The sequence below is a fragment of the Etheostoma spectabile genome, chromosome 5 (assembly GCF_008692095.1).
Source record: "Etheostoma spectabile isolate EspeVRDwgs_2016 chromosome 5, UIUC_Espe_1.0, whole genome shotgun sequence".
NCBI classification, from domain to species: Eukaryota; Metazoa; Chordata; class Actinopteri; order Perciformes; family Percidae; genus Etheostoma; species Etheostoma spectabile.
In genome coordinates, this window is record NC_045737.1 from 31,740,338 (window position 1) to 31,761,430 (window position 21,093).

Below are 21,093 nucleotides of genomic sequence, written 5' to 3' on the forward strand. Positions count from 1 at the left end.
TTTCAGAGGCCAATATAATGTCCTACTCTTAATGAGTTCATTTTGCTCTTTAAATACATGCCATACAGTCCCTTTGGAAATGAATAACAATAAAATTCATCAAATCCCTGAAATATTTGCCTTAAACTTTGATCTTACCAAATATCTATATTTTTTGAACTGTTTATTTTTCATTTCTTTTAAGCAACTGAACATTCCCTGACAATGGGCCTGACAGAAATTTGAAATAAGGAGAAAATGAAATATGGATTGGGAAACTACTGTACATACTTAGCTATAAAAGTAATACAAGTGCATGCACCCACAAATCAAATTAAGCAAAACAAGTTGGAATCCATCCAAATGTTGGCACTGCAGTAGAGAAGGTTCACTTTAGACATATGACCTTTTACGCAAATCCCATAATCTGATTTGTTAACAACCCGTTGCTTCTCCCTAGACACCCAGATATTATGCAATACAATTCATTTCAATTCCAATGCAATTTTATTTATAGCATCAATTCATAACCAGAGTTATCTTGAGTTATCTCGAGACACTTTACAGATAGAGTAGGTCTAGACCACACTCTGTAATTTAAAAGGTCCCAACAATTCTAGTAATTCCCCCAAGAACAAGCATGGTGCGACATGCACAGTGGTGAGGAAAAAACCCTTTCAGGAAGAAACCTCGGCCCGACCCAGGTTCATGGTAGGCGGTGTCTGACAGTGCCGGTTGGGGATGTGATGCAAAGTGGGACACGCGTCCATCTCTGCATGAACATGTCCATTTTCAGTTGCAGATTTGCGCTTGCCAAACATGAATCCACATTTTCACAAAAAAAGAAAAAAAAAGGTTTTAAAAGGAAGTAGTGGTCTCGGGGTTCATGCATTGCAATGCATGCAACACCATTTGTTGTTATAGCGTACTCTGCAGAAATAAAATCTAATAAAAACACAAGATTAACTAGTTTAGCTAAATAACCAGTAGTGCTGTTGTTACAACTCAGAGAATATTAACGCAATGTTAAATTGATGTGCTAGCTCAGCCACCACAGCTAAAAACTACTTTGTGGTACAGTATAGCTGCTCATGCATTTGTGGCAACACTTCAGCTACAATTGCACATTAGTATTTTCCACAAAACAACTCTTAGCTCTGGTTCACTGCCACAGTTTTGTCAATCTAAAATTCGAATAACCTCTAAATTGGAATAGCCTCAATTGCCTTAAATCAAAAATCTCCTCAACTGCTGACTGTCATTTTTCATCAACAAGTTAATATGCCGGTATTGGTGTGAAAGAGCAATATGCACCAATGGCAAGAGACACATTAGTCTTTGTCCTTTATCGTTTTTTATGATCTCATTTTCTGCCTTATTGATTTCTCACCTTGCTCCCTCTCTCACAGTCTCTCGCGTCGTCTTCCTCGTCCTCCTATTACCACACAGAGGCACAGACAACTTAGACAACTTGTAAACCCAGATAAGGAGGCTGAAAGCACATCTCACTTTGACATATATAGGGTCATTTTTACAACCGGTTTACACAATCTTTGCCCTTTTTCCTCCCTTTTCTGTATTTTGTCTCCGCACATGCTCACAAATTAGATGGCAACGTTTACATGCTGAGGTTGACATAAAGAGGTCACAAGAGTCAATCACAGCAATTTGACGTGTGTGCGTGTGTGTGTGAATGTGAAGTCTGAGGGGTTTAAAGCTGCTGTCATAAACATAACAGAAGACCCAAATGCCTTGTGAATCCCAGAACACCCCTCTCAACACAAAGAGATTTTATTGGCCACTCCTCGGGCCTGTTTGCAATTTCTTATCTAAGTCTGTCCGAGGGCGAGAAGAGAGGAACAGAGATGGAGGGAGATTTACACATCTGCACAGGCACAGGGTAACTAGCACTTAAGCTCGGCCATGGGCAGTAGAAGGGGCGCAGCCTTTGCTCTTTAACTTTAATAAAACACTCCCCCAGTCAATGCCCCAGGCTGTAAAACTCCTGCATTTCCACTCTCCACTCCAGCTGTGAAATTCTAAACTTTACACATGGACACTCAGGCTGATCATTTTTATTCATTATACTGTAATATGTCATTTGCACAATTCGATCCATGCATAGTCCTTTTACAGGTTATGCCCATTTCAAATAGTGTTTTATTATACCATGTTGTGTCATGTTAGCAACTTTCATTTGGAATAATGTACAGTGTGTGTATGAATATGGGAGAAAGTAAACAAGCCCTGTAATATCCTCAGTACGGATGTAGTCTTTTGCCCTGTACTAGGTCTTGTAGGGTGAGGTGTGTGTGTGTGTGTGTGGGGGGGGGGGGGGGGGGGGGGGGAGGAAATTAGGAGTAAGGAAGGAAATGAGGAAACAGAGAAAAGAAGACATGGAAAAGAAGACATAAGGAAAATAAAATAGCAGGTAGACAATGGAATGATGGGCTAAAGAAATGAGAAAGAATTGAAGGAAATCAGGAGGTGAAGAAGGAATTGAAGAGCTATGAAAAGAAAGGAGGGTATAGGTAAGGAAAGGAAGAGGTAGAGAAGGATTTGAGAAGCTAGGGAACAAGAGCCTCAGATTTGTTTAACAATTTACTCAAAAGAGATTTCCCTCATTGATATCAAGAAGGTTCATCCAGCTTCCCTGGATTTAATATCTTGGCAATCTGTCCATGAACATTCCCCGCCATAAACCTGAAATTCCTCAAACACTCCCATTATTGTCCTGTGAGCCAATATCTTCAAACTGAGTAATTAGAATATACAACATCTCTCCACCCCTCTTCCAGATGTTGACGTATGTACATCATCAAAACGTCCACGTGCCTCCTCCTCCTCTAACTCAGTTTAATTGAAACTGGAAACATATATTTTCTTCCAAGTTAATCTAATGAGATTTAAGAGATTAATCTTGTAAATGAGGAGGGCGCCATGCTAGTAAATCTAAATCACGCTGCCACCACAAACACTACGGGTGTGGACATCTATAACATGCAGCTCATCAAGGTTTAGGACATTGTTGGTCACGGAGGACTGCACTCATCCTCGCTTGTGATGGGTTAAGGAGATAGAAAACCAAAAAATAGGGTCTAACTGGTATGTTTGTGTGATTATTTGTTGAATTTTAATAAAATTTTGCTTAAAAAAGAAATAATTAACATAACAAATGGTGTGTGTGTGTGTGTGTGTCTGTGGGGGGAGGGGGGGGGAAACATTGTGCTATAGTATTTTCAACATGCCCATATTAATGAATGTAACCCACCTACGACTACTTACTACTTAAACAGATGTTAATCACTTAATCAGATAAGAGAGTGAGCTTTATGAAGTTTAATATATGGAGCCACACAAGTTCACATGCAGACATGCTGAGTGATGCAGCGGGGAGGGCCGATTAATAAGTTGGGATGCGATTAAATCTCCATCTTTATTAAGATGTTGAAAGACACGAGACGTTCACACACACTCACACGCACGCACACTTAGTCACACATACAGTAGGGGCTGACACAGGGAATTTGCTTTTTGAATGACCACACACGTAACAGAATGAGGAAAAGTGACAGGATTTAAGGGCTGTGTCCACATAATAAGACACAAGGACAAAACAATCCATATGCAAACATGTCTTTAAATAAGCTTTTAGAGTAATTGCAAAAGGTGGTGTGTAAAGAGTTGTGGAGCATGTGGGAGAAGATGGAGAGGATTGTTTTTGGCCCAGGAATTATGAGCAAAATGAGTGCAGATGGACGAGGCAGATGGTTTCATTTGTGATGGGCAGCCCAGGGCTGCCATGGTACTTGATGGGTAATGGATATTACTCCGTGGAGCCCAAGGCCCTTCCTGAGGATTGTGGCAAAATGTCCGTCACATGCTGATAGAGGACCAGTATAGCATGTGATCCTTTAATTGTCCAGGTTAGGATTCAGTGAGAGTTATTTGATCTTTCTTCTGGGACTGAGGGGGGGGGGGGGGGGCTCCCCACCTACACTGGACAACCTGTGACTGGTTGGATAACATGTTTTTTTGTGTACAAAAGATGCAATGAATCTCTTCATGCACTTAACTTTCTATGCACTTGTTGATCTCTTCAGTCATGTGGCTACTTATCTATCTAGCTTTTCTAGATTTTCCAACCCTGTGGAAATGCAATCTAAATGTTCTGTGGGTTAAATGAGAATAAGAGAGATGGGAAAACTACAGCAATAACAGGAAACATAAGGGGCTAACTGTAGGCAGACAGATGTGGAAAAGATAAGTTGAGGCATATTACATTTTCACTGCATCTTGATGTTTGTGTGGTAAAATTGTGTTATAATCTTATTTCAAAAGTCTTAGTGGCATGAGGCTAGTTGAATGCCTTGATCAAAAGTGCAAATAAACCCATACATCGCTTCTGAAAATGCCAGTGAACAGTGGGGACATTGAAAACAGGGTGGCAGAAATTCTCAAAAGGAGGGTGATTGTGTATTCAAGGCTCGGATAGAATTATCTTCATCCCAAAATCACAGGATTATCAGGCCACATCTGTTGGCCATTCACTGGCTGCATATGTTCTAATCATGATGTGAAGAGTAATTACCATTATGGAGCTTTTGTGGATGTGTGAAGCAAAGACAGCAGGGGCACCGTTTTTTTTAAATGCTCCACATTCCAGAGGGGCAGTTGAAAGAGTTAAGAGTGACAGATCTTTGGAAATGTCACCCGCGAAATTTCTCATGATGCCCCTATAATAAGAAACAGAAGAATGTGTGTGTGTGTTTCTGCCTTTGGGTTTGTGTGTGTGAGAGAGTGATAGTGATTGTGTGGAGGTTTGTTTATGATGGCCATATTTTTGTAATTACGCATGTATGTCTGGGCTTGTTTGTAGTGTCTGTGTGGGTGCACGTGTGTGCACTGTGCCTAAGGGTGCACAGGTGTTAGGGTAAAGGGTTAAGTGTGATTACTGTAAGTCAGTGTGTCCAGGTTTTGCTTTTAACCTCAATGACAACGTGTAGGCTATATGTATATATGTGTGTGTGTGTGTTTGGTTTTGCTCCTCTGCTGTTGTTATTTATTGTATTATGGTTCTGTGTTTGACTCCAGGTCCACTTTAAGGTATCACATTCAAAATCAAACTGTAAACACTGCATAGATGTTTTCCTCTCCTCTCCTCTCCTCTCCCTCCTCCCTCTCCTCTCCTCTCCTCTTCTCTCTCCTCTCCTCTCCTCTCCTCTCCTCTGTCATAGACAACCCAGCAATTTGCCTTAATCCATATTGACTGCTCTTCCATGACCTCACTCCATAGGGTCCAGGAGTGAGGATTTACTCTGAGACAGCCAATCTAAACAACCTGATTCAACTTCTTTTCCTCAGTACGACTGTGTGTGTGTGTGTGTGTTCAACAGTGGCACAGAGAGGTAGATGTAGGTATAGGCATGTGTAGAAAATGTGTCACAGCAGCCTATGTGTATGTGAGCAAAGCTTTTTGCTATCAGTCTTTGACATGATGAATGGGACAAAGATGTAAAGTCAGAGATAAACAAAAGCCCCAGTGGCTCCCTGGGAGCCCCACAGCCAAGCCATAAAAGTCTCCTCAAACAAATCGTTAGCTCCATGCACGCAGGCCCTGTCTGTGCAACCACGCACATATATTTTAAAAGCAGGTTCAATTGTGGAACAGAGAGGGGGAGGAGCTGTCACAATGTCGGCTACATGTGGCTAAACTAGACACAGACGATGAAGGGGATACGTTAAGTGAAAGTGTTTCCTTGCACACTTACAGACAGACTAATGCTCAAACGGTTTGTCTGCGTGCACCTTGCTGTTTGCTCATTGCTTTGTGCATATGTGCATGTATGTGTATGTGTGTGGGTATTCCGTGTGTATAGGTTGTACCACCAGCTGGGTTCATTTCTTCCTCTTTGCTTAATTAATGGTTTGCCTGCGGCACCACTGTGCAGAGAGCTCCGATCTGTTTGCTCCTGCAGCTTTCGCACTAGCTGCACTGTGTACACACAAACAATATAGTCCTCTGACATGTGCACGTACCCCAACAGGTGCATGGATACTTGTGTAGGAACACAAGAAGAAAAACAGAAACAAAATCTGGAAGTCTCGACTGCAACCTAAACCCTTGACTCTTTTGCATGTGGGAGTTTAGCAGCTTGTGGGAATCAAATTGTCTGTTTCCTGTGGTTGCAGAAGCCTAAGTAAACCTTGGTAACTCATAGAACAACATAGTGGCATTGCATAATAAGTTTTTACCTGATGAAGACCGAAATGTTGCAGTTTCTAAACATATTATTGCTTGCGTAATGGTCAACACTGAATCTGAATTTAATGGCATTTTTAAAAGACTTAGATCACATCCTTCCCTAAAACCTAATGTTTTTCCCTTTAATGACCCTCCTTCATTGTCTAACTTTTTGCCATTATTTGTTGGCCTGCCAAAACAATGACCCCTCTACCCCTCCACTCCCCCAATGCCGTCAAACTCTCCTCAATCTGTCCTCTCCTATTCATCCATAGCCCTGAGATGCGGATGCAGCCCTTGTAGGGGTGTTAATACATTCTGCCCTTGTCGGAGGCAGGCATCTAATTCAGCATGATTGCAGAAAGCACCGGAGATCTCATGTGGGGGGGGGGGGGGGGGGGTGTTCTTTTTCCCATGCAGTGTTATCAAGATGCATATGTTTAATTTATGATCAGAGACTTTCAAAGGGATCTTTTGTCTCAGATTCAAGCTTTGTCCATATCTTCTATTGCCTCATCTCTCTCTCTCTCTCTGTCATGCCTACATGTTAGACCCTCAAAGAGAGTACACACCCCACACACACACACACACACACACACACACACACACACACACACACACACACACACACACACACACACACACACACACACACATTCCTGTACAGTAAGCACTTGTGAACTGAGCAGTCACACAAAGATTGCAGGACTCTCAGAGCACCATGAGGAAAATCCCCAGCTGATTCCAGTTAATACCAGAAAAAACAACATTATAAGTGACGTGTCTGATGTGCTATTGTTTCCCAGGCACAGAGAGCCTATCTGAAATATATCCTGTGTCAAGTCTGTAATGGAACAGGCGATAAATCTTTCTCAGGTTTTTCAGTCGGTGATCGGTCTTAATGGGCCAGGGAATAAGCAAGAGAAGGGCTGACAATGTGTAAACCAACTAATAACCGATGGTAATAGATAGTGGTAATATCGGAGCGGGGGGTTAATGCAAAGCAATAATGAAAATCCATGTGTTTTAATAAAATGCGTCATGGCAGCAATTTTGTAACTCTAACTAAATGATAAAGGCTATCTCTTAGCCTTGCAAAGTGAACCATTATTGTGTTTTCTATCAACAAGACATCAAAATAGTTTGTTAATGCCTTACAAAAAAAAGGCCTTTTCTTTGGGGGGGGGATGCTTGCCAAGAGCTGAGCTGTAAAGAACAGCAACCATTCAAGCCATTATGGCACACTACACGGGCTTTCCCCAGGGCAGCATGGCAGGGTAAAAGATGTCCTGATTGAATGTTTCTGTTTCCTGTTTTATTTTGAAGTCTCTGTTTTCTCCCTTGTCTTGTCTAGTTTTACTTCCTGTCTTTAGTTTTCCCGCCCTTATGTGTTTCACCTGCTTCCCCCAAGGGGGTAAGCCTCTCATCTCTAAGCGTAGCTCCTATGGCGCCATTTTAATGCTACCAAGCCATCACCTGCAGTTAGCATCCCATTGACTGCCATTCATTTTAACGTCACTTTGACAGTGAATAACTTTACATCTGAAGCGTTTAAAGACTCTATTTGTCAGTTGTTATTTTCTAAAGAAACATGACAATGTATAAAAGGCTCCATTACCTTGTAGCTCACGTTATGGCTCTGTAGCAGACGTTTTTGTAAAAATAGCCCATAACCATGCAACATGCTGTTGGATAGTCGACAAATCACCGTTTTGTCAGGAGAAGCTCGCAGACAGTTTCGACATTAGCTGTTTAGGTTAAATTAATAATGTTAACTAGAATTTTAGTTAGCAGTAATTAGCCTGTGTCTATGTTATCTCCTAACATGTAGCTACCTCTCCGTCTCTGCTGATTGGAAATGATTGAGATTTCTCTTGCACAGCTACCAGAAGACTTACAACTTTCAGACAGGTTGCTCACGTCACATCTACGTCGTTAAGCTCAGTTGGATGCCTAGCCATCATGGGAAAAGAGCTTCTAATAGGCTTTACTGGTCCAGAGCAACGGGATCTGTTGGTCCATTTCTTTAACTGTCTAGTGTCACCTGTTCCTTACTTTCTCATTACCCTGTCTGTGTTCTGTCTTTGTCTCTTGTTGAGTTATTATGTTCAGTTTATGGTGTTCCTTGTGAGAGTGTGTGTCATTTACCTCTTTTGGTCTTGGTGTTCCTGGTATTTTGCTATTCCTGTTCCAGTTCTGTCTGTACCTGCTTGTTACTCCGCCTGCTGTAATCAGGACACCTTTCATTTGGTATGGACTGTGATTTATTTATTAAAGTGATTTATTTATTAGATCTTCTGGCAAGCCTACGCTATCTGTCAGTCTCTACATTTGGGCCCCACATCCTCTGTAACCATAACAGTTCTTTTTTTTAACACCGTTAGTGACATCGCTTAGCGCACCTTTTAACTCTTCACAATAAAAGCTTTAAAATGGAAGCCTTTTAATGGGAAACAGCTGCAGAAAATGTTCAGTTTGCATTAGTAGCATTTCAACTGAGCTGTAAAGGTGTTAAAGCCATTGGTATTTCTAAAGCTAATAAAGAGAACAAAGCAGAGCAGAGTTGTGAAACTAAACTTAAAATTCACAGGATTTAGGCCACAAGGTACGAGTTCTTTATTAGTTTTCTTTACATTTCTTAGTCCCCATCACAGCCAAACGTGCTGAGCCAATCAAATGATTGCATGACGCAGTTTACCTCTTCTGTTCGCCATTGCTTTTTTTTTGTCAGAAGCTATTTAAAATCACTGACTTAATGACTGATGCTGGATTTTTTTCTCGCGAGGACACTCGTTTCAAAACAAAAATGTCACGGCAGCCACGTTGTAAGTGAAAATATTAATGTTCAAAAAGTTATTTACGGTTTATTGTAATTACAGCAGCTGATGTACATGGGTACGTGACAAAACTAGTGAATAGTGACCTCATCACCGTGTCATATATGCTGCTGTAAATTACCAATTACTACGCAGCATGTACCTCTGCCACAAATGTTAAAAAGTAATTGTGTTATTTGCATAATTAATTGGCTCGTTCCCCGGGTTAGTCAGTTGAACAGTCCTTCTCTCTCTCTCTCTCTCTCTCTCTCTCTCTCTACACCAAAGGGCCTCAAGGCCTGCAGTAGTGTACAAATCCATTGGAGAGCTGTCATTGCTGCCTGTGTTCCTGGCTCACCAGTGGCATGTGGTCCCATGTCCTGCCTGGAGCAAGGAAGTGAGAGAGAGAGCGAGAGAGAGAGAGAGAGAGAGAGAGAGAGAGAGAGAGAGAGAGAGAGAGAGAGGCCAGTGAGCTGTGGCTACAGGAAGTTAACCCACTTCATGGGTGGCAGACAGTGAACAAATCAAGACACGCTTGTGCTCATTTATCTTTGAAAAAGTTTCATCCGTCTCCTTTCTTCGCTGCATTTCCTGAAGATGTGAGAGTGATTGACGTGACCGGAGATCTGTTTTGTTTCAGTGCTGCTCAGACATGACACATGCCAGAGAAATGGGTGATGTGAGGCTCCTTTACTTAACATATATTTAGTGTAATGCATATTGTATTTCTGCCTTGAGGCAAACACGGTGGGACACAAAAATGTTGTGTCCTGCATGAACTTGTTAACTACATGAACACTTTGTCTGAGGAAATGTCTCATCTGGAATGTGACAATGTCGTGTTTCATTGTCTTGAAAATGATTACTGTCATTTTTCTTCTGGATCAAAAGAGACAGGAGTAATACAAGTAATTTAATGAGCCCATGTTCCTGTCCAAGACATTACCTTGTCATCTGGATGCTTTGATGGAAATTTTAAATATCCTGTGGCCCCCTGACCTAAGAAAAAGTTCCTGATGGACACCAGATGTGTTTTTATGGACGCATAATATCCTTCATATGCATGCAGTAAGTGCAAACTGTGATACTGTGATACTAAATTTCTTCTCTGTCTCCTGTGTCCCTTCAGCAGTCTTCTGTGCTTTTCTTCTACTCTCATCCCTTTCTCCCTGGTATTGCTGGTGGTGTGAATGGGTCCCACGCAGGGAAATGCAAGACTAACAATACCAGCACACTCATCAGTGCATTATCAGTCAGACACCACTGAGCTTCTTCTTACACACTGCTCTCACACTGGTCCACCCATGGAGATGCTCATGTTTGATGAGGCAGGGGAGAAAGGTAAAAAAAAAAAGAGAAAATAGAGAAGCTTTATTGTCCCTGCTCCCTTGGGGGTTGACAATTAGCCGGCAACACACTGTTGCGGCAACCACTTTTAACTACTGTTAGGGAAAAAGAGAACCATCACCCTTTTGGTTTTTGGTAGTGTAGGATTTAAATGCAAAAGACAATCACCATATATTTTGAACTGAAAACTTTAGGAAGTAAGACAGGTGCTGTATGGTTGGAGACTCCTTAGTGTGCTTTTGCAATAATATCTAAAAATCCTGTAATCATCACATGAATGTCTGATTTTTAATTATTTTTGTTACCAACTCTTCAAACTTCTTTGCATTCCAGGGTTTAACTGAACAACAAATTAATTCCGAGCACATCACGAGAGACTGTTTATGATGCAAATGATTTGGTTAGAAAGTTGCTGATTGGCACAATGGCCCCTTAGGCAACAGCATCCATTTGAGAGTCGGGTGAAAGACCTCTCTCTATCTGATAGAACTCTCTCTCTCGCTCTTTCTCTGTGCTAACACATCTCAGTGGAGGCCAGGTCTGCTTGGCCTCTCTGTCAGCAAATGTCACTGCTAATTATGACAGGCTCCTTGTTCCCTAACAAGTCAGCGTTGTCACTGTTAGGTCTGTTTGACTGGGTTCTACAGGTGAATTGGGCTCCAACGACCCCTGTGCTCCTAGGGGGTGCTGTACGAAGGTAATTGCTCCAATATCCTGAGCTGCAGGGATATATAGTGCTGACAAGTTGGTATTAGTCAAACATGTCGGTTTAGAGGGCCGCTCTGTATTCTACTGGCCCACTGGCCAGCAGGTGTGAGAGTCACATGTGTGTGGATGTGTAATACTGATATTTATCACACAAGGATGGATGGGTTATAATGTGAATGATGTTTAATGCTCCCCTTCTGGAGTGAATCTTCTTCTGAACATGTGCCAAATCAATTTCATACAGTGCAATATTGAATATTTAACCATTTCATTTCATGACAGTGCAACATGTATTTGTTATAAATACTTAACTACTTTTTGCATAACGTGTATACAAAGCTACGTATTATTATTTTTTTTTTATTTGTTTATTAATCCCCAGTGGGGAAATTACAATTTACACTCTGTGTACACACTTTGTTAGTAATTACACACAGGCCTGAAATACACACACATGCTCAGGACCCGTACATGCACCAATGGAGAGATGTCAGAGTGAGTGGGCTGCCAGCTGAACCAGTGCCCTGAGCGGTTGGGGGGGGGTATGGTGCCTTGCTCAAGAGCACCTGGCAGTGGCCAGGAGTTGAAGTGGCATCTCTCCAGCCACCAATCCACACTCTGTAATTTTTGGTCCATATGGGGACTTGAACCAGTGACCCTCCGGCTCCCAACCCAACTGGAGGGTCACTGGTTCAAGTCCAAAGTATTCAAGTAGTTCAAGTATAAAGTTGCTCTTGGGACTGTGCACCAGCCCCCCCCCCCCCTCTTTTTTCTGCATTACCTATACTTTATACTTTACAGGTCGTATTTGTTAGTATATAGTTGCTTCAATCTCGTTGCACAGGTACTGCACTTGTGTATAATGACAATAAAGGCTTTCTATTCTATTCTATTCTATTATGTTCTATTCTATTCTATTCTATTCTATTCTATTCTATCAACAGTACTGCTTAAAGTCTTGGTTTACCAAAAACATATTCTCTCACTTGCCTCTAGTAGTATCCAACCATGCAGATACTTTAGAAATTTTTTTACTCAGGTTTTAAGATACATTGGGATTTTTTCTGCCATCCAAATGCTGTGACAGTGAATCCAAATTAAACGCGACACGTCTGCAGAGACAATGTCCTTAAAACTCCAAACCCGGGCCCACGTCCAAAGAGCGAAGTGAGACTACGCTTTAATGCTTTGCATTTTGAACCAATGTTTTCAGTGAATGTGGGAGATGCTCCGATTGAAATACTGTATGTATGTTCCACTGGTGCTAATCATTGTAATTAAAGTGTCACACTGCAGTAATACAAGGCCAACGCTATGATTAAAAATGACAGTGACATTATTTTCCTGATCCATTTGTTTCGGAGTTTTCTATCCACTTTGAACGTAGCCCTGCCTTGGATTGCCTTCTGGTTTTCTGGGAGTCATTGTGATTATTGTCACATTTGGGGAAACTTGGCTGACCTTAGAGTACATTTACCTGGAGCGTATCATCGGACAGGACGCTGAATGATGACATCATATTGCAAAAAGAACTGAGGAGAAAACCGTATTGGTTGTAATTGTTATTCACTGTTTGTAATTTCTAAATGTGTGTTATGTTCTCTAATGAGGCTGCATATAAGATCCCAGGTCCAGGGCCCCGCCCCTTTCTGTTGCCACCGAACTTCCTGTCATGCTGGGTGTAGTTGGCGAACTACTCTCTGCTGGTGCATATAATTTGGGAAATTCATTGAATTGTTATCTGATGCTGGTTTTCTCCTGTTTTGTGGACAGCCAGGGAGATTAGCACTGTGTGTTTTGGTTTAACTCTGTAGCTCAGTTGCCATTTTCTTTCCAGGTAGTGTAGGTTTTTCTTTGTTGTTTTGGCCTTGGAGACCGTGACATTTTTTTCAGCTTCTATTTTTAGTTGGGTTACTGTTTATTACCCTAAATAAACATATGCATATATTTATATTGTGTAATGAAGTATAATTGTGACGGTACTTTGACGTGTTAGCCTCTCCTTTGTTAGTTTGAGTTTATGATTTGTGTTACTTCCTAGCTTCCCCTAGACATAAAACTTAAGAGTTGTAACAATGTATAAAAAAAAAAACATGATCACCAAAAAGAACGGAGGAGAAAATTGATGACATCACATCACAGGTGTGTCTGGCATTGCTCCCAAAAGAGAAAACCGTAAGTCACAGGAACGCGTTTGTGTATTTTAATACAAAGTATGTGAGCTGAATTGAGTCATTATTTGCTCATAATGCTTTATCTTCATTATTCTAAACAGTGTGCCAACACCAAATGATGTGGTTTCTCACTTTTCTTTCAGATGTGATTACACTAAACAGTGTCTCTGAGGGAAAAACACATCTCGAAGGTTTCCACCCCATAATTTACAGAGGCTGTATTTTCATGTGTCTGTGTCTATGATTATGCATGGGAGAATGCGAGCATGTACATGTGCACAAGCACTCAAACATGAGTCTGTGCTGCCAGTCAACATAATGACTTTGCGTGTGCATGTGTGGAAATCAGATACAAGTTTACCCTGAGCTTTTTATGTGTCCTTCATTCCAAAAAACAAATGAAGAACATGAGAAGAAAATGGTCTATCTCAGTGACAACGTGATATCTGGAGAGGGATGATTACCATGAATGTATGACTGACACAATGGGGCCAAGATTCACTAATAATGTCACATAAAATGACTTTATTTTGTTGAAGTTTGATGTTAGTAATAACACCTCTGGAAAGAAAAGGCACTGAATATGAAAGCGGATGGCCGTATATGCAATGTGCATAACAAATACCTACTCATAAATACCGCAGGGTAAATCTATTTGTCAATAGACAGAGATACTCTCTGTGGCAATTGTATTTCTCATTATCAGGTATTCCTGTTGGGAGAAAATGATCCTAATTTGATAAGCATCATAAGTCCTCTTGCAAGCTTGGATCTCATCTTATCCTTTTATGTGGGAAATTCCAAATGCCCCGATTAGAAAACTTTCCATAACGGCAGTGAGAATTAGCAGGCTAAGCATACACTAATGCTATTGTACCCTCATCAATGATGGTGGCCTTTTCCACAGAGCAAGACCCGCAAGAGAATGACAGGGAAGGGAAGACGGACGCAGAGAAAGTACAGTTTGAAAAGAGAATCAACTGGTATTAAGAAGATATTAATGTTTTTTTGGCTTCAACTGACACGGGGCACTATTACTCGGCTCCTTTGCTTTGAACAATTCTGGCTATTACCTTTGTCCTCGGCCTCTGAATCTATATTTCCTTTTGACAGAGGAGTCATAAAGGGACAGTGGAACATCAATATCTTCCTGGGACTTCAAAGAGAGACGTGAGGCCCCGTACAGCCGAATGACTGCTGCGTTGCACACTGTAGCCAGGGATATCAAAGGCTTCTTTTTTTATTTTTTTTACAATCATTGCTATAATGAAAGAGCAATGAGAGTACAAAAGAGGACTTTCTAGTTGCCCACCCCCTTTCCTCCCAGCTTTTTTTGGCTGTGATTGTATGTAAGTATTACTAAGAGTTGAAGAAATCCTCTCCAAATTGAGGCCCCTTATTGCAGAAGCCTGCTGAAGCACCATTCACATTAGGGAAGGGACAATGTGCTCATAATATCTATATCAGCGGTGTCCTGTCTTAATTCACTTTTATTACATCCATTCATAATGTCTCATAATGATGAGATGGATCCCAGCCAAGGGATTTTCACAGTGTCACCTTTATTATCGCATACTGTGATTTGTCATTTGCTCCTCTACAGGTCCCTGTAATGAGGATAAGTTAGACTTCTCTGAATTGGATCTAAGGATAAAATACCACCATGCAATGTACTTTATATCATTAACCCTGCATTTGCCAACTGGAAGTAATACACTTAAAGGTAATAAATGGAAAGAGTGTGGTTTAAAACAACAAAAACAGGAAAATCTAACTCAATACAGTTGTGGGTAATATATCCTTTAAATTGTAAGCACACACACACAGACAGAGAAGTACACGACATACTACTGTAGTGTGAAGGCTACATGCATGTGCACGTGCACAAAGTGACATGCTTTTTTTTTTGGGAACACACACAGCACACTGCTGGAGCTGATGTCATTAGTGCGCAATGTGATAAAATATCGCACAACATAATGCTTCAGAAATCCTTACAGACATTAAGAAACAAACCGCTTTGTTGCGGGTCAAATAAACATTTATAGTGCTGGGGCAGGAAGCTGTTTGTGGTTTTTGTCTCTCTGTGTGTGAACAAGCTTTTTTTCATTCAACTGTGGACAAAATGGGAGAAGAAAAAACAGACAGCATTACTGTAAGGCGGTTGAAAAACTAGGTGTAGGTCAGGACATAAAACTGTTTCCACACACCAGCGTTGGCTGATAACGTCCAGCTGAAGAATAAAGAATGTTGTTGTTAATTCTTTATAAGCCAATGGTATTTCCCAAACCCCCGGAGAAACACGCCTGTGTGGACGTTCCCATTCATCCAAGAGAGTAAAACGGCTTTTTGGAATATTTACTTTCTGATGCAAGATAAGACTCAAGACTTCTGTCTTAGACATATGTGATTGATCGTAATATGCGTATATGTGGTATGTATGTACATACAGAGGCTCCCACGTACATTACACATGTGCATGTCTCATACTTGTGAGGATGTCTAACTTTACTGAGGGCAAAGGAATTCTGTACAATTTGAGGGATTGAGGGAAGAACATTCATTACAGAAATAGTTAGACATTTTGGAAAATACAGTACACAAATTCACTTTCTTGCAGAGTTAGATGAGAAGATCGATACCACTCTCTAATGTATGTAAAGTATCCAAGCAGCTGGTTAGCTTAGCACAAAGACTGAAAACACAGGGAAACAGCTAGCCTGGCTCTGTCCCAGCCCTTCCAGTCAAGAAATAGGGCATCACATAATCCTCGCCAAATCCAAGTGTTGTTTTTAAGATTTGGTTTTTGTACATATTAAACAAAAAAATTGTAATGGATCAATTTGTGAGTTTTAGAGGGGCTGGCAGCTGTATTTTGCATTTTACATTTGGACTAGGGATCCAATGATTATAGATTTTGTTACGATTTGGTACGATTAGTCTGAGGAAGAATCATCACTATAATTATTAAAAATGTATTTCCCTATTAATGCATAAAATCCCATTAACACTAGATTTGAATGTGTTATTTATTGCCGCCTTCTGCAACAGAAATACGTGCACACACATCCTCTATAGCCGGCACCTTAGCGCTTTCCTGTGGCATGAAAATATACACAATACAGAACAGCATTACATTACATAAAACACAACTGAGGACATACTGAACATATTTTAACACCCCAGGTTGCTGTACTCTAAGCAAAGAGAAAACAAAAACAGAATGATTGTGGACCCCTGTCATACACATATCAATCTCCAAAAGTGCTTTTGAAATAGTATTGAGTAAAAGTTGTCATATTCCAGTCTGTGATCATCCATCAACACACAATCCTTTAATTTAATCTTAAATAATTCTTAAATTTCTGCTTTTCTAACACATTTGTTAGGTATAATTTCCTATAAATGGAGTTTATTTACCATAAATTAACTGTAAAACTAAGGTTAATGAGTTAGTGTTATGCAGTGTTAAAAACGTCAAAAAAAGGGTTAAAGCGCTTTGGTATCTTGTTAGCGTAGCTTTCCCCGTGACATCTTTACACAACAATGTGACGATGATGTTTGAGTTTGCCCAAATCTTTCTTTTTAAGCTTTTCTGCAAGAATCTCTTTCACCTTTTCACTTCTTTTCATTGCTTGCTGCAATGATCAAGTCATCGACCCATATGATTATGATTAACTTCCTATCTTTTGAATCTTTGGCATAAACACAGTGGTCGGCTGGGTTTTGTTTGAACCCATCCTCAGTTAGACAATCATGCAAAACCCTATTCCAATGTCACTCAGACCATATGTGATTTCTCTAACTTATACACCTCTTTCTCTTGATAACTCTCTGGTGGCTTGATGTAGATCTCATAGTCTATGGGAGTGTGCCAGTAGGCTGTTTTCACGTCTATTTGGTGCAGGAGTTAATTCTCCTGTGCTGATTTCTGTAGCACCACCCTTACACTCGTCAGGTCTGCCGTGGGTGAAACCCCGTAGCCCACACCCATTCTCTGGCTGTAACCCTTGGCCACAAATCATGCTTTGTATTTGTCTTTTCCATCTACATCCGTCTTGATAGACCCATCTAACCCCCCACTGTTTTGTTGCCTATTGGCAGTGCTGTCGGGGTAAAGGTCTTGTTGTCATTTAAGGACTGGATTTCCTCATCCATGGCTTTTACCCGTTCATTTGCGTTTGTTGACCCTAAATGTCTGTGGAATGCCACATACCGCTCCGCAGCAGTAGTCTACCGTGATATGAACCCCATCACCATCACTGTCTTCAGTTATGAAGTCATCTAAGTAACTTTGTGTTCTTATTTCTCTAATCAGATACCTCCTACTCTCGGGTCCACCACTTGTCACAATTTGTTGTGTGATTATGGTCACTAGACCTTGTTACTGCACCTGGACTACCACTATGTGCACTTCTACTCTGTTAACTTGGCTCTGAGACCTTTTCTGTACTCCTACTGACTCCCTGTGTGGTCTCACTAGTCCTGGGACTCACACTGTCGTAGCCATCGCTTGGGTCTGGCCCACCTGTCTGTGTCTGTTTTTCCACAGCTGCCTTGCTCACAAACTTCACTAGCCTGTGTTTTTGTACTTTGTCCGTATCTGGATAATGCACCAAATACGCCGGGCTGTTCTTGTAATAACCTACAAAACTCCCCTGGTCACATCTGGAATCAAGTTTTCCCTTGTTCTGTTTGTACATGTAGCATACAGACCCAAACTTTTGCATTTTAGATACATAACCCCCAATTTCCACCGTGTGCGGGCGGCAGAGTCATTAGGTTTCCATTAAAGTAACCTAGTAACAGAGAAGAGAAGAGATGCAGAACACACGGCAGATAGGGCGGGACAGGAAGTCGAGCACAGAAAACAAAAAACACATCCAGTTGGATTGGGATTGGGAAAATGTTCCTCATCTTTCTGTCCTTGCGAGGACATGCGGTCCTCATAAGTATAACTACATAAGAACCAATGCACACACACAAACTTTTCTCTTCATCTCTCTCTCTTTCTCTTAGGTAAGCCATCCCCACTATAGGCTCTGCTCTCCCTCTATGAATAAAAGGACCTTGGCTGTCCCTATTGAAAACCTGATTCCCCATTGTAAGCCCTTGTCCTTACATCGCTCTGCCTACTGCACTGATGGTGTACTAATGGAAACATCAGTCCCCATCTGGTGTCCATCATTTGGATTCAGGGCAGGGCCCGTCCCAGCAGATACATCTGATAAGTCCCTCTCATCGATTTGTGCTGGCTCGTCATGACTTAGTCAACCCAAGGTGTCTCTTCTATGACATGTGGTCTCCCTGTGATTTAGTTTGCCAATGCTCTAAGTGCATTGAGTGTGACAATAAAATCTTTAATCTAATATGCATCCTAAAGAGGCAGGCGGTGGAGAATTAAGAGAGAGTGGGGGAGCGAGACGGAGAAGGGAGGTAATGTTCTCGGTGAGCGCCGACGTAATGAGAAAGCTTTGTGTCAAGTTTATGAAGCTACAGGACGCAAACACTAAAGTTTGGAATGGTAGACTAGCTTTTTGATCCTCACTGATGAAAGTGGGATTTCAGGTGTAAGATGTGGCGTTAAATGCTTTGTCAACCTTCTTTTCCACAAATTATGCACATACCCAGGTACCAAGACCATGTTTACCTCCTCGCGGAGCCCATCTCCTCATGCATAAAGGAGAAATGGGATTATTATCCATCTAAAATAGCCATGACAATTTCACATCTGTGCGCCAAAGAGTTGAAATCCTATTTTCTCCACATATGTAACCCAGCCTAATCTGCGTTTGAAGCATATGATAGTTTGAATGGGGTTACAGGGCACAATGCATGCACAGTGCTCTCAGTAATTCTTACTGGCAACTATCCCATTGCCTGGGCTTGTGAGAGAGCATCATATTTATGGATGTGTGAGCTGTATACCAATGAGTTTGTTGCTACACTGTCTGAATAGATCATTACAGAGATCTCGGGTACACTGCTTGATCTGCTGTGTCCCAGTGCTGCTCTGTGTCTCAGTAAACAGACATAACATTAGGGAAATGCTATACCCCGCAATACATACATTGGTAATGTACTGTGAAACCGTGGGGATACTTTATAGAAATTTGATGAGGAGGCAGGATGATTTTAAAGGTGTCTGGAGAGCAGATTTAATGTTTCCTTTTTATGGTTTATGGTATTAAAAGCAAGCCAGTATACCTGTAAGGTGCCACTTTGTCTGTATCCACTCAGTGATTTCGTTTTATGTCTTTTAATGTAAGGGCATCTCACTGACTGATTAGTGAAATTCACCATTTAATGGATACAATCGATCTTAATTCAGAAAAGGTGATTAGATTGATTTTAATTCATGCTTTGCCAAACTGTGACATGTTTTTGCCGCTGTCACACACACACACACACCTCTAATTGATAGATATTTTCAAGAGAACTTGTTCAAAGGACCCTTTTTTGCTTTTCATGTCTGTAATTGCCTGTTGGCATGACTGACCTGCGGTGTTGACACCAGACATACCAAGCCACAATTTCACATCTTTTTAATGAGCTTGTGTTATGATGCGGCCTCTAATTGTGCTGTTGGCAAAAGAACAATACGTTTAAAAAAAAAAAGGTATGTAACACCCACCCACCCGGTCAGTCAGTCAGTTAGCCGTCCCATCTCACCCCGCTGTGACCCTGGCTGTGTGAGCGTGTGAGAGGAGGAAAATCTCGGGCTTGGAGCCAGACACTTGTCATTTTGGCCAGAATGACTTCAATATATCAAATTGAAGCTCTTGATGAAAACCAGTATCCTGTATCAAAAAGGCATTACTAGAATCATAACCACAATTGAATCCGTCAATAAAACCAATTTGTTTTTAGAAGGAATGACAAGGCTCTACAGTACAATTTAAGATGAATGATACATGTACACAATTTATAAAAGAGAGAATAACTGACGGAGCCGAACTATACGACAGAGAAAAAGAGAGTAGAAATAAGTATGTGTGCACAAAAGACTCTGTCAAATTGACATTTCTTTTGAAAAACCAGATCACCAATAGCCCACGTTGGTATTGTTTTCCTTCTCACTAATCAATCAAATAATAAAAAAAAATAAACCCAGCTTTTTTGGGAAATAGAGTTCAAGCCATCTTTGCACCGCTCTGCTGGAACACGCGGATGGGGGTGAGGGAGAAAATAGGCCGGCATGAGAAGTAATCAAGGCAGCCCAATATGATAGTGACAGCGGGTTAAGAGAAGCGAATGGGGAGGGAAAGCTCTGTTTCTATGCCAGAGAAAATGAAAGCAGCTGGGGGTATGTGCTGTGCACTCTACTCAGTCATATATGCTTGTTATCAAGGTGTTTCTACGGGGTGTGGTGTGGTTTGGGGAGTGTAGAGAGAAAAGAGACGGGACGCAGCAGGGGAGAATGCGTTTATGGCGGTAAAGGGGAGTGTGAAAACAGCCATGTTCACGACGCCCGACTAACCCCACCCCCCTCCCTGGTAGTTAAAATGTCCCTGGTGTTTGTTTGGGGGTGTGCTCTATGTGATATGACTTAAATGAATACATAAATGAATGAATAGTCTATTCCAAACAACATACAAAAGAAAAAACAACCAAAAACTTAAAGTATTTCACTAAAAGAAAATCCAGAACAAATAATAAGCTGGAGTTTGTTTGGTAGTCGTGGTGTGTAGCAGTGTGCGGTTGCAGCATGTGTGTATGTGATAGCACACATACACACATGCTGCAACAGTGAATGGCCCCTGAGTTTACAATAGTCCAAGAGAAGCGGTCCAATCCAATAGTTGACCAAAGTGATGTACAATCA